The sequence below is a fragment of the Cervus canadensis genome, chromosome 10, assembly GCF_019320065.1.
Source record: "Cervus canadensis isolate Bull #8, Minnesota chromosome 10, ASM1932006v1, whole genome shotgun sequence".
NCBI lineage: Eukaryota > Metazoa > Chordata > Mammalia > Artiodactyla > Cervidae > Cervus > Cervus canadensis.
In genome coordinates this window covers 36686074-36703806 of record NC_057395.1, presented here as the reverse complement: position 1 = coordinate 36703806, position 17733 = coordinate 36686074, and positions in this window count along the sequence as shown.

Genomic DNA, 17733 nt, shown 5'->3' with positions numbered 1-17733 from the left:
CTCCCCAGTCCTGAAGCTCCCCCCAGGGTCCTCAGGAGGAAAACACAGCATAAGACGGAGAATTAGGCCTCGGTGATACCCATGCATGCATGCATGTGTGCTCAGTCGTGTCTGACTTTTTGCAACCCCATGGACCAGAGCCCGCCAGTCTCCTCTGTCCTTGGGATTATCCCAGCAAGAGTACTGGAGTGGGTGGCCATTTCCTCCACCAGGGGACCTTTCCCATCCAGCGATCGGACCTACATCTCCTGCAGCTCCTGCATTGGCAGGACGGTTCTTTACCTTCGTGCTACCTGGGAAGGCCTCAATAATACCTGCACAGGAAGTCATACATAAGTTTCCCAGGGCTCCTCATACCTCCTGGCTGTGGACCCAGAACATCTTGACAAAGGAAATTTCCATGAAAATATTAATAATTCCATAGGGGCCAGGACTATGCAGTATACATACGCACCTCTGCTGTTTAAATAAACAATAACAGGATAAATAAACCTAATTAAAGTTTAGTAGGTTTAAGAGAGGTGAACACACTGTATATCCCTTGGACTGTCCTTACCGCATTGTTCTTACTGATTACCAAGAAGTTCAGGTTAGGGCGACCCACCACTCCATTTCCTGGGTCTGAGGGCTTTCAGTGCGAAAACCAATACAGTCAGGGATGACTGGGGCAGTTGGCCATTCTGGTCCAGAAGAACCCTTCCTGCCTGGTGCTTTAACTATAGCCATCCTGCCTTGCTGGTTAAGTGCAAACTTTTAAATGTTGATGATCATAGGTGGGTCTGACACCTTCTGAGGAAACCTAAGGAACCAGCAGGAAGTAGAGAGTGGCCAGACCTCTCCCAAGGGACTGATGGTTGGATAATGGATGGTGGATGGATAAATGAATGGATGCATGGGTAGAAGGATGGATGCATGGATAGACAGATGGATGGATGAATAGACGAATAGATGATGGATGGTGGAGGGATGGATGCTAGATGGTAGATGGATGAATGAGTGGGTGGTGGATGGTCAAATGAAGTCATTAGGCCTAGTAACTGATCAGACACCTCTTTTAAGTAAATATGGCATCAATATTCAAATTTTACATTCTTAACATGAGTTGTGGGTCTTAACATTCTTCTGTTTCAAAATGAAGTGGAGGAGGATCCATTAGGAGGATAACAGACTCTGAGTTGAGTAAGAACTCAGCCTCTAGTGTATTACACTTTGCTTGGAAAAGGAACATCCCCCATCAGAACTCATTTAAATCTCTGTGGAATGGAAGTAAATAAGTTATGTGTCTCCAAAATGAATTCATCTCAGAAGAGTTCCTTGAGAATCTTGGATGCAAACTGCTCCTTCAGAGCCAAGATTAACACATATCTTACAGAAAAGTGAAAAGAATATTTCCAGTTACCCCTGAAGAAACAGATTACTATATTGAGTCAACAAGCAGTTATCTTAAAACCTCCAAAGAATTAGAGGAGTTCTCCTTAAGTTTTACTCTTTATTTGAAAGACCAGTTTGAGGGCTTCCCTGGTGGCTCAGATGGTAAAGAATCTGCTTGCAATGCAGGAGACCTGGGTTTGATCCCTGGGTCAGGAAGATGCCTGGAGAAGGGAATGGCAATCCACTCCAGTATTCTTGCTTGGAAAATCCCATGGACGGGGAGCCTGGTGGGCTACAGTCCGTGGGATAGCAAAGAGTTGGACATGACTGAGCGACTAACGCTTTCTTTGAGGGTAGCCAGATCTGTGGCTTTGGTGGAGCAATCACCAAACCTCAGTGACAGCCCTGTTTTCTATCTCTGGGATATCCCTCTTTTGACCACCAAACATTTTCTTTAATTAAAGCAGTTTGTGTGCCTTATTCTTCCTTGTATGTGTGCTAAGTCTCTTCAGGTGTTTCCAACTCTTTGTGACCCTACAGACCGTAGCCCACCAGGCCCCTCTGTCCATGGGATTCTCCAGGCAAGAATACTGGAGTGGGTTGCCATTTCCTTCTCCAGGGGATCTTCCCAACCCAGGGACTGAACCCACGTCTCTTGCATCTCCTGCATTGACATGCCAGTTCTTTACCACTAGCACCACCTGGGAAGCCCGCCTTACTCTTAGCAGACTCCAATAAAGACTGCCCAGACACAAAGAAGGAAAATTCGATGTGTCTAGGTCCCTCATAGCTCAGTTGGTAAAGAATCCGCCTGCAATGCAGGAGACCCCAGTTCAATTCCTGGGTCGGGAAGATCTGCTGGAGGAAGGATAGGCTACCCATTCCAGTATTCTTGGGCTTCCCTTGTGGCTCAGCTGATAAAGAATCCACCTGCAATGTGGGAGACCTGGGTTCAATCCCTGTGTTGGGAAGATTCCCTGGAGAAGGGATAGGCTACCCACTCCAGTATTCTGGCCTGGAGAATTCCATGGACTATATAGTCCATGGGGTCACAAGGAGTTGGACACGACTGAGTGACTTTAAAAAAAGAGAGAGAGAATCAAGGGTGACCAAGTATTTACTCTGTCCCAGACTAGCTCACATGCCCCAGAAGACCATTCTCTTTAAAAACTTACCCTTGGTGAGATTTTCAAAGATTTAGAGAACTTACTTTTCACTGATTTTGTTTCGGAGATAATGATCAAGTTTTATTTTCTTTTTAATAATTGTGCAAAGTATGGATTCATGGATGTTGCTAGTATTTTCCACTCGTCTGGAATAGAAATGTGCCTCTGTGTGTTTAATTCTTTCACCTCTGTTTTAGTTAGCTCACGTTCTGGGGAATTCTGCAAGGGGAATAAAACTGGAAGAAGACTGGGTTATTGCTTGAGGTCTATTATTTAGAGTCACAAAGCCCTGTGCCCATCACTAAATGTTTCTCAGCCTCAGCCTGCCTGACCTGCAAAATAGAGCTAGTGCTATCACCCTCCTATCACAGACCTTGTCATCATCACCGGAACTAGTAGCAAGCTATAGCCACAATTAGCATAGTTAAATAACAAACAGGAAATGTCATCCTTTTAAGTGGAAGAAATCAGGACAAAAGCAAACTTGCATTATATCAACGTGGCTTTGAACCTACATGTTAGATTGTAACCTAGCTTCACTCACCTACCCACGATATAATCATCTGATAATATCAGTGAGGCAAACAACAAAATAATTTGTTGTAATATAATTTAAAAATATATTTAAATATATATATAAAATATAAAATAAATATAAAAAATGTAAATATAAATATATTTATGTATTATATAAATACAAAATATTTATAAATATAAAAAATATAAATATAAAAAATGTAAATATAAAAAAATATAAATAAATTTATATAAATATAAATATAAAAAAATGAGTTTCTCTTACTGGGACTGCATTAGCTTACATGCCCTATACTTAGGTCTTTGGGTTTTATCACTAAAAAGCTACCTTAAAAAATTAAGCGTTGGGCACTTTCCTGGTATTCCAGTGGTTAGGACTCTGAGCTCCCAGTGCAGTGGGCCTGGGCTTGATTCCTGGTCAGGGAACTAGATCCCGTAAGCCGCAACTAAGAATTTACATGCTGCAACTAAAAATCCCTCATGCCATAACAAAGACTGAAAACCCTACATGTCGCAGCTAAAACCTGGTGCAGCCAAATAAATAAATACATTTTAAAACAATGAATGGATTTCCCTGGTGGCCCAGTGGTTAAGAATCTGTCTGCCAATGCAGGGGACGCAGGCTCAATCCCTGGTCCAGGAAGAGTCCACATGCCTTGGACCAACAAAGCCTGTGTACTGCAACTGCTAAAGCCCGTGCATCCCAGAGCAACAAGAGAAGCCACTGCAATGAGAAGCCCAAGCAATGCAACTGGAGAGTAGCCTCCATTCGCCACAAGTAGAGAAAGCCCTCTCATAGCAATAAATACCCAGCACAGCCAAAAATAAGTAAAAATATAAATACATTTAAAAGTTTTTAAAAATGAAGCCCTTACTCACTCATAGAGTCTGTAGAAGAAATAGGTTGGCATCACAGTGTCACTGGGTAGAGGGGGCATTATTAAGGTGTCATGGACACCCTTTTCTCAATTTCATTTCTTTACAGAACACAGGGAAAGCATTTATGAGGGTGGAGGGACTGGGGTTTATGGTAGTCCTCATTTCCAAGACTCTTTAAGCTTTAACTCCATCCATCCTCTTCCTCCTGTAAATATAATCCTGCCCAGAGATGGCTGTGTAAACTGCCAGGAGCAAGGATGCTCTGAGAACGGTTAGATTCACTTCCCCGGTTCTAGTTATATCAGATTCTGCAGCCTGGCCTTTTAAAAATATTCTGAGAGTCCTAAGCATTATTTAGAGGCTCAGATACCAGCCAGATGCACCCTGACCTCTGTCCTCATTTTCATGGCTGGAGGGGTAGCCTTCAGCAATTTCTTCACTGCCTCTTGTCACTCAAGTGTGCATTTTTATTTTTTTATTTTGTTTTTTTCAAGTGTGCATTTTTAAAAGTTCTTCCCAGGGAGCCTTGAATCTGTTCAGCTCATTCATTTCCAATTTCTCTTGTTCCAGCTAAGAGGGGAGGGTTTAGGAATCAAAACACTTAAGAGGATCACAAAGAGTCGGACACGACTCAGCAACAACACCAGAGGAGTCTGCAGAAGTGAGAAAAGAAAGTCTTAGAGGGGATGAGATCTCTGAGTTTAGACATTTAAGGGCACTGAATTCCTCTGGGAAAGGAATTAGACGTATTTGGCATGACATCAGAGAGCAGAGCTGGGACCACTGGGCGGAGTCATGTGGAAGCAGATTTCAGCTCAGTACGGTGAGGAACAACTTTCAGAACCAGAATGGGCTGCCTCATGAGGGAGAGAGTTCCCCAGCACTGAAGGTATGCCAACTGAGATACTCTGATCCCTTATCAAGAGGGGATTTGCTTGGTTTAAGGGCTGAACCTAGGGGCCTCTGAGGTCCTTTCAGTTGGAGACACCAGGATTCCAAGTTGATCAGTGAGTGTTCTTAGACCTGGGCATTCCCCCACATTTCTGAGTCCTACCTCCCCCTTCAGACTTTGCAGAAAGCCTGGAGGAAGAACATTTCACATTCCCCAGTAACATTTGCCCTGCCCAGGTGAAAAGGTAAAGGTGTCAGACACACACCTGTGAGATGAGGGTGTCAGACACACACCTGTGAGATGAGGTTCTTGCTCCCTCTGGGCAGAAGTAGGAAGGCAGTAAACTTCATGATTAGCATTCTTTCATTCTCCCCTGAAGCCCACTGCTCTTACAAAACGGTCTTTTTTTTTTTTTTTCTATTAAAACAAAGGGGTTGTTGAGTTCATCACATCCTTCCCAAGAGTAAAAAAAGATTAAAACAGCCTGGGACACAGAAGGTGCTCAATACATCTCTTTTAAAAGACCAAATGAATACAATTTTTTTTTAATTGGAGGATAATTGTTCTACAGTGTTGTTTGGTTTCTGCCATACAACAAAGCGAATCAGTCATAATTATATATATCTCTCCCCTCTCTGTTGAGCCTCCCTCCCCCCTCCCATCTCGCCTCTCTAGGTCTTTATAGAGGGCCAGGCTGGGCTCCCTGTGTTATATATAATAGCAGCTTCCCATTAGCTATCTATTTTACATATGGTAGTGCATATATGTCGATGCCACTGTCTCAATTCATCCTACCCTCTCCTTCCACCACTGTGTCCACAAGTTCATTCTCTGCATTTTAAAAGCAAGAGTGTATACAACATTTGACACAAAAGTCAAATGTGTGTGTGTGCTCAGATGCCCGATTCTCTTATGTCTCCTACATTTTCAGGCAGGTTCTTTACCACTAGGGCCACCTGGGAAGCCCCAAGTATTATATATTCTTCATTTATTCACTCAACAAGTGTGCTGTTTACCAATAGCTGGATTCAATGCAATCTTCTGCATTTTCTTTACAGCAGCCCCTGCCCCGGGAATCTAGCTGACACTCTCCTCACGACTCATCTGACCTTAGCTGTGGGCTCTAGTCAAGGTGGGGTCTGCGGAGTTAAAAAACAGAGAACTGTCCAATCTGTCCTGAAAACAGCTGAATTTAACAACAACAACAAAGGAGAATATTCTTTTCTGAAGACACTTAAGCAACTGTTCCAGCAAACACCAGTTAGTAAGGAAGGTCCATGTGCAGGTCCACACACATTTCTAAATTATTCTGGCTGTACTCCTAATTCAAAGAGGAGGGTTATAAGACCATTTTTGCTGCTTCTTAGGGGCATGACCTGGGCTTCCCAGATGATGCTAGTGGTAAGGAACCCACCTGCCAATGCAGGAAACATAAAGAGACATGGGCTTGATCCCTGGATCGGGAAGATCCCCTGGAGGAGGGCATGGCAACTCACTCCAGAATTCTTGCCTGGAGAATTCCGTGGACAGAGGAGCCTGGTGGACCATAAGGTTGTAAAGAGTCGGACGTGACTGAAGCAACTTAGCACACACACACAGGGGCATGATCTGGTCCAAGCCACAACTTTGCAAAACCCCAATGTCCTCATTCAAACATCTCAAGTCCCCTCCCCACTTCAACAATCTTTGAAGGAGATCCTTCCCCTTGCTTGGAATGTTTGATATTCAAATTCAGTGCACCATACAAGAAACTTCCATGGTACTATTTTAAAAAAACAAGCTGTAATTTATGGAGTGCCTCTTATTCCAATTTGGAATAATATTCCACAGTACTTTATAGCATTTACAGTTCCCCAAAAGCATGGGAGATAGATCTTCTTATCCTCATTCATGGGGGAGGGAACAGATTCAAAGAAAAATATTGAGTCAGTGATGCTTGGCACTTGGCACAACTGACTTGAACTCCACCTTATTTCAAGTCCTTGTTCTCAACATGCCTCGTTCCAAAGTGCTGCTGGTTGTTGAAACAGGACTGATTCTTCAAGGACAAACTATTCATTCAGACTTTTTCATATTCCTCCTCTTTCTTATTCTCCTACTTATATTTATTTAGTTAGGTAGCTGTTTGGCTATGTCCGGTCTCAGTTGCCACATGTGAGATATTTCATTTGTTTTGACGTGTAGACTCTCTAGTTGCGGCACACAGGTTCTGGAGCCCAAGGGCTTAGTAGTTGTGGCTCCCTGGCTTAGTTGCTCTGCCACAGGTGGGATCTAGTTCCCGGACCAGGGATCAAACCTACGTCTCCTGCATTGTAAGGCAGATTCTTAACCACTGGACTACTTGGTAAGTCCCTTCTCCTTCTTAACAACAGTTTTTAACTCAACCCCTCCACCAGAGGTTTCATGGGGATGGGAAAAACCATACACTATTGGTAATTCTCTAGAGTCCTTAGAGTAAACCACATCATCATGTCCTACGAAGGTCAAAATAAATATATCCCCAACTCATCTTTCTTTAGCTGGATCCCCCAAATGTCCCAGACTGTCCCAACCTTAGTCAAGAGGAAAGTATGGATGAAAGGAGATGGCAGTTTTACCAGATTACAGCTGAAAGACTGCACTTTCCAAGGTTTATAAAATATATGAAGATGTAAACATGTTGCAAAGTCCCCTTCCAGGGCTTTGGAAGGGCCACTGAAATGAGGAGCACCTAAACTGTACCTTCAACAGCTGCAGATAAATGCACCTCCAGCCCCATGTTGCTCAGTAGTATTTTTAAATGAGATTTCTCCTCATTTACATCTGGCTACAGATGCATTCATCTTTTAAATGGAAATAATGACTGTGATTAAATATGGCCATATTTTTCTATTATTACTATCATACATGATGGATTTCCATTCTTACCTTAAAACAGAGTTCTTTGAGTCTAATTATTTTAATCCATCATGCAACCACAGAACTTCAGAGCTGGAAAGACACAGAACTCCTTTAATCTACAAGCCTGGATTTTCAGAGATGAGAAAACTGAGACACAGGCCAAATCTAGAAAGACAGGTGCTTGTCTGTAGTAGTCATGAGAATGGACTTGGCCAGACTTGCGAGTGTTTACTCTGCCCTGGGGAGGAAGAAAGACAAGTATGTTTGCCATTCCCAGAAAAGTGTGCTCTACTTGGGGAATCTGTATGTACTTAATGCAAGATCGTATCTTAAAAGAGTGAAATTGTCAGAGGTAAGAAGTGTGATCCCAGCATGTTCAACACTTTTAAAGTTTAAAATGAGAAGTTCATAACAACCTCCCTTACCAATATGAGGCTCCCACCAGTCAACCTATCCTGAACCAAAGACCTGTCAGTTCTTCTGAGAAGCCCATTGGGGGCTGAGAATTATACGGTTTGAAGAAACTTCCAAAGGCCCTCCGTTTTTATCCCAAGATTATTGTTTTGGGCCAGAAGCCCTATAAAACTTTACTGCAACAGGCAGGGATGGAGTGTTCTATAAAATACAAATGTGTATATGTGTGCGTGTGTGTGTGTATGCAAGTGAACGTGCATGGGCTCATGCATATAAGGGGACAGAATAACATGTTTCTGAGAATAGAAATACAAAATAGTTGAGTTGATCCTAGGAGGAAAATGATCAACCCAATAATTACTTTTCAAATTAACTGCATCATGTAAAATAAAATTTTAGTTACAGCTTTTGAAGAAATCATCATAAAGTCAGTAACTCTAGATGATGACTCCATGTCAATATCCAAATGCAAGTGATTTATTGCTCTGCTCGTGGTCTTAGGTGAGGAGTCATGTACAGACGACCTCTAGGAGACTATGGAGGGGGACGAAGGAGGCCTGGAGCAGGGACCCTCCCTCCAGACTTCGGGTTTTCAGACTTTTCTTCTTCTTTTAAAAGCCATGGACCTTTCTCCAAATGAAGTGGTACAATAAACTCAATAGGTAACATGAAGAGGGAAGCTGTTGTAATTCAAGCCAGGATGAAGGCTCTGTCCCCATCTCCCCTATAAACCCTATAAACATGGACATACAGACACCCCCGCCCAACCTCCCCATGTTCTGGGCCGTATGACACCTCAGAATCCCAGAAACCCTTGCAGCAAGGATTTTTAAACCCAGTTCCTGAGCACTGCAGATAAATACAAGTGATGGAGCTGAAGAAATCAGATAGCCTCTATTGGAAATCACAGCCATGGCCACAGAGTGTAGTGAGATTTTTGCGAAAGCTTAAACTGGGAAAGATCAAACAGGCTGGAGCAATGCTGTCTAATGGAACATTTACAAATGTCAATAGAACATTTTGGAAATGTTCTGTGTCCATGCTGCCCAGTACATTAACCACAAGCCATGTTTGGCTACTGAGCCTTTGCTTATGGCTGGAGGACTGAGAACTTTATTTTTTATATTATGTAGATTTAATTAACTGAAATGTAAGTTTATCAAGCCACATCTGGCTGGTGGCTACCATTAATATGTTGGACAATGCAGTTCTACAGCATTTCTCTTCTGCTGGTAAAAATACAAGCACAGACTCTGCAACAACATATGTGTCTATACTTCCTATGGAAACATCTAAGGGAGCAGATCCTCCATTCTTCTGCTTTTTTTCTTTATTCCACCCAAAGGAAGTCTCAGATGAGAATGCTTTCCTGCTAGATTTCTACTGTTGTTGAAACAAATGACTACTGACAGAGTGGCTTCCAACAACACAAGTGAATTCTCTTAGATTTCTAGAGGCCATAAGTCCACAAGGAATCTCCCTGGGCTTAAATCAAAGTGTTGGCAGGACTGTGTTTTTCTGGAGGCTCTAGGCAAGAATCTGTTTTCTTGACTTTTCCAGTTTCTAGAGGTCGCCCACAGTCCTTGGCTTGTGGCCTATCTCTCTGTCTTCAAAGTCAGCAGTGGACCATCTTTAAATATCTCGCTGACTCTGCTGCCATCAGCACGTCCCATCTCTGATTCTCTCTGACTCTATCTCTCCTTCCTCCTACTTGTGAGGATCCTTGTAATTACTCTGGTCCCATCTGGACAAGCTGAGATAATCTCCTGCCTCAAGAATCTTAATTTAATCACAACCACAAACTACTTCTTGCCATGTTAAATGACATGTTCACAGGCTCCTAGGCTGTGGGCATATCTGGGTAGGGGGCATTATCCTGACTATTGCATCTTTCTTGTGAATTATCTTAAAGTAAGGCCAGGACCTTTGTGTCAAATTCATGAAAGCTCAGCTTCTAGAAAGTAGCCCTAGTGGGTAAGGCTTCAGCTCAGGCACCCACAAGTGGGTTGAGGTTTTCTCAGTATTGTTTGGTCTAGTCTAGTGGTTCTCCAACTTTCGCCAGCTTCACAATCATCCAGACAGCTTGTTGAAACAGGTTGTCGAACTTGAACCCTAGAGACTCAGCAGATTTGGGCAGTCCAAGAATTTGCATTTCTCAGTCACATAAAATATTTTTTTAAATGTTTATTTGTTTATTTTTGGCTGCCTTGGGTCGTTGCTGCAGTGTGTGTACTCCGTAGTTGTGGCACACAGGCTTAGTTGCCTGTGGCATGGGGGATCTTCCCAGACCAGGGATCAAACCAGCATCCCCTGCATTGGCAACCAGATTCTTCTACACTGTCCACCAGGGAAGCCCTCAGATAAGATATTTTTAACATACTCCCACAAATTCTTTGACACTCCTCCCTGCAAATGGTAGACTGGATTTAGTGACTTGCTTCTAACTGTATTTGATGGACGTAAAGGTATGTGATTTCCAGATGAGATATTAGAAGGCACAGTTCTATTTTAGAATAGAACAGTCTTCTTTCTGTTTCTGTGTCTGTCTCTGTGTCTTTCAGTTCATACACACTGGGGAGGCCAACCGCCATGTCTTGAGGACATTCCAGCAGCAGCCTAGGGAGGAGACAAAACCTACTGCCAACACCCAGCCCCGGGAATCGGCCACCTTGGAAGGTTTGCTCCAGCCCCAGTCAAGCCTTCAGATGACTGTAGCTCTGGATAACACTTTGTCTACATTCTCAGGAGAGCTCCTGAGCCAAGATCTTTGAGCTGTCACTCCTACATCCTGACCCACAGAAACTGAAAAAAATAATATTTATTGGTGTTTAAAGCCCCCAAATTGGGAGCAAGTTGTTACGCACCACAGATAACTAATACATCAGAGGATGCTCATGCCTCTGATCTGAAGATCACCTTTTGGGACCCACTGGTCTGACCAGATGTTGTGGAAGGCACAGACTTTCTCCTGCCTGCACCGATAGGCACACAGACCGAGGTGAGGGTCACGTGCGCAGGTTTATAGAGACTGCATATTCACTTTCTCTTGTCTGCAGACACTTTCAGTCTCCACCGGTCACTCTTTCATGGAAGTACTTTTACCAGAAAGAATAACACCAACACTTCAGAGGGTAGCTGGACTCCAGAAGCTCATTTCTGTCTCCTCAGCCATAAAACATCTTCACGTGGTTGAAGAACCAGACAGGTTTAGGGAGAAGATTCATGGAGAAAATGATTCCAAGACTAGACCATCATTCTCTCTCACGCTCTTTTCAGTCTGGAGGTGACTAAGATCAAGAAAAAGAACCACCACCCCCTCCCCCCCCCAAAAAAAAAAATCAGAGCTCTTGACAAGAGAGGGAAAACTAGCCCTGGGAGCTTGGAGAGCAAGGGGCTTCCAACTGTTAACTAATGAGAAACACTGAAAGTTCCCTGACTGTGTCAGGGGCCAGTGCCTAAGCCAGCTGTGGAGGAAACGGCAAGTTTACATTATCTGGGATGTCAGTGAGAGCCAAGTGGACACACACTTCCTGTCTGCCTCTCTCTGAAGATTAGCAAAGCCTTCAGCAAAGATGCTTCTCCAGGGGTTGCATGGGCTATTTACTTTCCCCATCGGCAGATGTGGGCCAAGAAAGGAAATAACAGCTCCAAGAGCGAGGGAGGAGAAATGGTTGTGAAGACAGACAGGCACAGGGGAAGGATGCTGAGACCAGGAATGGAGGGATGCTGGTCAGTGAGGACGGCTGTCTCTGGTCCAGGCACTGCCAGGCAAGCCGGCCAAGCAGATTCGCATCCGTGGTCCCTGCTCCATTTGATGGGGTTTCTCTGGCTTTTCCATTTATTTTATAGGCACTTAAAATATGACATATGATTCCACTTATATGAAACTCTTGGAAAGGCAAAACTAATATAGAATGACAGGAAGCAGAAAAGTGGTTGCCTCGGGCCAGCCTTGTGGAGAGAGATGACTGCAAAGGGCCATGTGGGGCTTTGGAAAGAGATGGAAAATTTCAGCATTTTTATTGTGGTAGTGGTTACATGGGTGTATACGTTTGTCAACATTTATTGAAATGTATGCTCAGAATGGGTATATTTTATTGTATATAATTTATGTCTCAATAATGTTGATCTTTAAAAACAAAAGTGCAACATACAGAGTGTCCTCTAATGGGGTTGTCGATGGCTGGTTTGTCAAAACAAGAGCTATTAATATCTGGTAAGAGGAGGGATTCAACCATTTAGATTAGACTAGGCTCAAAGGATGGGATTGTAACAAACGTATACAAATTGTAGGAAGCAGATCTCTACTCAATGTATCCACATCCGTCCTTGGCTTAACAGTTTTATTGAAAGCACTGTGTGACAAGGTTTTGACCCTCAGGTATGCGTGAATGACTTAGCTTCTCTATTGCTCAAGTTAATTTTTGTTCAAAAAGTCAATATTGCAGAGAATGGAGGGAGTATCAATTAATTTGAGCTTTCCCCATTTTCCCCACACATTAGTGTCTGTTCTAGTAGGCTGTCTTAGTGCCAAGCCACTGAGGGGACATCTAGGCTTCAAGCTGGGCATCTCCTGCAACAGAGATGCACACAATAGAGATGTCCTCCTCCTTCCCACTCTTGACCCTTGGTCATGACCCCTCCCACATGGCTGCAGAACTGGTCCTCACTGCAGTCCTCGTGACCTCTGTGGCCCCCTGCGCCACCCCTGAGCCACATTGAGGGGCAACATCATGGCCCCTCTGCCACTTCTGTGCCATGGTGGGGATGGGGGAGACCACACAGAGGTTTCTGTCAGTCTGTTCCTGGCCCATCTGCCTGAACACAGGACAAAGGCACAATGCGTGTACAGCGTGGTTGCCTCCAAGAGTCTACCGTGTAGACCACAGGTCCCCTCCACTCTTGGGTCCCCAAAACAGCCTGAAATTAGCACTTCAGCACTATCATAGTGGTAACTGGATCTAGACTCCCTGGGCTCAAAATCTCACTCTGCCAGTTGTTAGCTGCACAACCTGGGCAGAGGTTGTGAACAGATTCACTGCTGATAAAGTCAGTGGCAGTGGTTGCATTATAATTCAGGTCTTCTTAGTTCCCAGTCAGGTTTTTTCCTCCAAAACAAGCACATAGTACTGTCTTGGTGAAATCAAGGAAAACTAGTATTTTTGTTTTTGCCAATAGATGATGGCATGGTTTATTGAGGACCTTATTTTGTCAACAGCCTGTATGTGCCACCATGCAAACATTTCCTTCAGCTGTATCAGCAGAAGAGACATTGAGATCTATCAGCTTTAAAACAACAAAACAACAAGTGGGAGCCAACGAAAAACCAGGGAGGTAAGATGGGTTTCCTCTCTGGCTCATAGACTTGGACTCATTAAATCCTAGAAGCACCTGTGGATGCTCTGTTCGCTCATTAGCCTCAGCATCTATCTGCATCATTTTACTCTGTCTGTATCACGTTACTCTTCTGTGCCCAGATTAATCTGGGACCTCTTGTTACACGATTGAGTCTAACCAGATTCTCACTGAAAATGGGGAATGTAGGATTACAGTAATTAGCCTGGTCCTTCAGGGAGGCTATTTCCTGCATGACATATTAATGTCTCCATTTTATTACTCAATCAGGGGAAGCGGGAGCCTTGGATACATGATCCCAAGAAGCTTTAACTCTCCACTGGCTTTTATAACCAGTTCACCTGCCAGGTGTTGGCAAAGAAACCTCATTAGTTCTTAATTCCAATATTTGAGAAGCACATTTGAGCTACTCATGTCATCAGTCGTTCTTGAGCATCTAGGCGGCCCTGAGAGGCAGGAAAGGGCAGGACAGGTGGGCTGGGGAGCACACCCACACGGTGTGGATGCCAGCCTGTGGGATGATTGGGAAGGAGACCTTCCAGACAGCCTGGATGGTGGTACACGCCATCTGTGCTCCACCAGAACCTCCTCCAAGACTCCAAGCTGAAAGCTGCCCCCACTTGACTGCCTGGCAGCGCTACTGAGAGCCCAAGAGAGTCAAGCCCTGAGGACTACATTTCAAACCCATTCCCGGCAGGATAGCTCCTGGCAGAAAGCAGCTCTAAATTTAGATCTCTGAGTGACAGTTTCAGAAACAATGTCCTTACTTGACACAAAATAAACAGAGCATCAGGAGAGAGGAGCCAGCTCTGTCCTCCTGTCTGTCTGTACCCACCTGGGACGTCTGTCCCACATGTCTCTGCACCTGGCACTCATTGCAGGCTCGGCTGTTTGGAAGAGGAAGGGGAGGCTCAGAGGGAGACAGTCGGTCCCGCTTTAAGAAACTCTCAGTCCAATGGCAGTGGGTGCTTCTCACGCTCCCAGAGTCCAGTCTGGCTTCATGATCACAGAGGTGGCCAAATGTGCTGAAAGGCTGCACCGCGGGGCAGACTGGAAGGTAACACTAAGGGGAGGGAGAGCGGGCCAGATCAGACGTGAGTAGGGGGCAAAGACTGCACAGGACAGAGACTTGATGGGGGCGCTGAGCAGTGTCCGTGGGGGTCACGAAGAGTCAGACGTGACCGAGCGGCGGGAACGAGTATGTGAACACCGCACCTGCAGTTCTACGGTCCTTCGTCTTGTCTCACCTGACAGTGCCCTGACAGCTGTGAGTGTCAGCTCCCTTCTCCCCAGGAGGACACTCAGACCAGAGAGGTTGAGCGGTTGGTTCCAGGGCACACAGCCAGTTCGGGGCAGCGCTGGGCTTGGTCACAGCAGTCAGCAGAGCAGAGAGCCCGCTGCAGGGAGGCTGGGAGGAGCAGCATGGTCTGCTCCCCCAGAACAGGCGGCCTGCTAGGTCCAAGAAGCAAGAGTGCTCAGAGTGAGTGAAGGCAGCCCTCTGGCCGTCAGCCCAGGGAGGCAGGCACTGTGGCCGCTGACTTAGGGACAGCCAGCCACTCCCTTCCCGGACAAGAGGGCCTGCTGGCCCCACATAGGTCACACCCACACCTGACGGTGTCACGTCCTGTGGAGGTGCTCCACGGACGGACACAGCACCCCTGGCAACCACACAGAGGGTCAAGGGCACAATCCCTAAGGCTGCGAAGGATGAACGCAGGCAGATAAATGCCCGCAGAGGGCCGTCCTCCTTGCAGAGCACTGGCCACGCTGCAGACATCACCCCAACCACTGCCGGTGGATCACCTGTTGAATCCTCAGCGCATCCCTCACCATCCCCTTTAACAGATGAGGAGGTGTGCTCTGTGAGCACCTAGGGGGTGGGATGGGAGGAGCAGGAGGGAGGCTCAAGATGGAGGGCATAGATGTACACAGACAGCTGATTTATGTTGTACAGCAGAAGCTAACACAACATTGTCAAGTAATTAATTATCCTCCAATTTAAAAAATCCTATGATAAACCATTACAGAAAAGAATATTTTTTAAAAAAGAATGCGTGTGTGTGTGTGTATATATAACGGAATCACTTTACTGCACAACAGAAATAACACTGTAAATCAAATATGGGTGTATTAAGTCTCGTCAGTCATGTCTGACTCTTCGTGACCCCACGGACCATAACCTGCCAGGCTCCTCTGTCCATGGGATTCTCCAGGCATGAATACTGGGGTGGGTTGCCATTTCCTCCTCCAGGGGATCCTCCCGACCCAGGGATCAAACTCGGGTCTCATGTCTCCTGCATTGGCAGGCAGGTTCTTTACCACTAGCACCACCTGGGAAGCCCCAAAAAACTATACTTCAATAGAAATTAAATAAATAACCAAAACAATACAAAACAAAAGCAGACGAGGAAACGGCCGTGCCCTTGAACCTGTCTAACAAGAGAACTAAGCCAGCAGAGAGGTAAAGGGCCTGGACCCAGGTGACTGAGACCAACACCCAGGCTCTGATCTCTGCGCCCTAAGTCCCACCCAGTCCCCTGCGGGTAACACATCTCTGCGGAGAGCATGATACCTGTGAATGAGCATCAGAAGGGAAGCTCCCTGAGGGCAAGAATTGGCATCGGTTTTGCTCACAGATGTAGCCCATCTTTTCCAACAGTGCTGAGCACAAAGTAGACTTTTAATAAATATTTGTTGAGTGAAGTAAAGAGCCAGAAAACTGCCCTGAGATGTGAAGGCTAACTTGGCCCAGAGACTCACTCCCAGGTGTGGGTCTTACAGCTTGAAATTCGGGTTTTTTCCTTAATGAGACTTTCCTTAATGAGTTGTGGATGCAACTTTACACACAGGTGACTGGCTGCAGTTCACCCTCAGCTTGTCCCTCCCTCACACCAGAAGAAGCTGGGGAGGTGGGTGGCGACTGATTGGTCCCTGGAAGCTGCTAACCTGAGGCGGACGTTTCAGGTGACCCCCATCACCTCCGGTCACTTCACTTAACCTCCAATAATACAACCTCTCCTTTCATGAGACCAAGGACTCCCCACGTGTCAGAGATCTCACATCTCCCTGTGAACAGTGAGAATGTCAGTGTTGCGTCCCCAGGTCATAAAAGTCCCACATTCTCCAGGGTGGGCCTGGGACACCACCCCCTCCTCTCTCAGGCACGTCCCAGGGACAGCAAGTGTCCAGCTGGCTAGAAATCACAGAGAGGCGGCGAGCGCTTCTCCCACGCTGGCGCTTCCCCAGCACCACACAGTCCGTCAAGTGAGTTTGTTTTGCTCTCAGATAAATGAGGAGCCAAAGGGTGTTTTTCTAACTGCGAATTCTTGGCATTTTTTCAGACTTCTAAATAACCAGAGTGAATGCTGCCAGTCCTCTGGCGCTGCTCAGGACTGTTTAATGAGCAATAGAATCATGGATTGAGGGGCCTCTGTAGTCACCTCCGAAGTCACCTGACGCATGGGGTCAACTCCATGGGGTCAAACTCCAAGTTTTCTAGGGAACGAAATCCTTCTTTCAAGTACAGGCTTACCTTGAAGTCCAGGCTTACCTTGAAGTCCAGCATGGTAGTATTTTATTCTATTGTGTTATGTTATATACATATCATAAACATATTATAACATATCACATGCTTCATGACATGAAAAAAAACTAGCAGGGCTACGGACGAAGTCAGGTGGCAGCTGGCCCCCAGGCCTCAACCCCTCTTTTACCTTCCAACTAGCATAGTTTCAGAAGCATTAGTTTCCTTTAGCCCCTCTCTGTCATGATGGCAAAGGGCCTGAGAAGGGAAGTTGTGGTGGTTGTGTTATTATTCTTGTTCAGTTGCTATGTCGCATCCGACTCTTTGCAACCCTATGGACCTCAGCATACCAGGCTCCTCTGTCCTTCACTCTCTCCCGGAATTTGCTCAAATTCATGTCCATTGAGTCAGTGATCCTATCTAACCATCTCATCTTCTGCTATCCCCTTCTCCTTTAGCCTTCAATCTTTCCCAGCATCAAGGTCTTTTCCGAAGAGTTGGCTCTTTGCATCAAGTGGCCAAAGTATCCAGCATCACTCTTTCCAATGAAATCAGGATCGACTTCCTTCAGGATTGATTGGTTTGATCTCCTTGCAGTTCAAGGGACACTCAAGGGTCTTCTCCAGGACCACAGTTGGAAAGCATCAATTCTTCGGCGCTCAGCCTTCTCTATGATCCAACTCTCACCTCCATACATGACTACTGGAAAAACCATA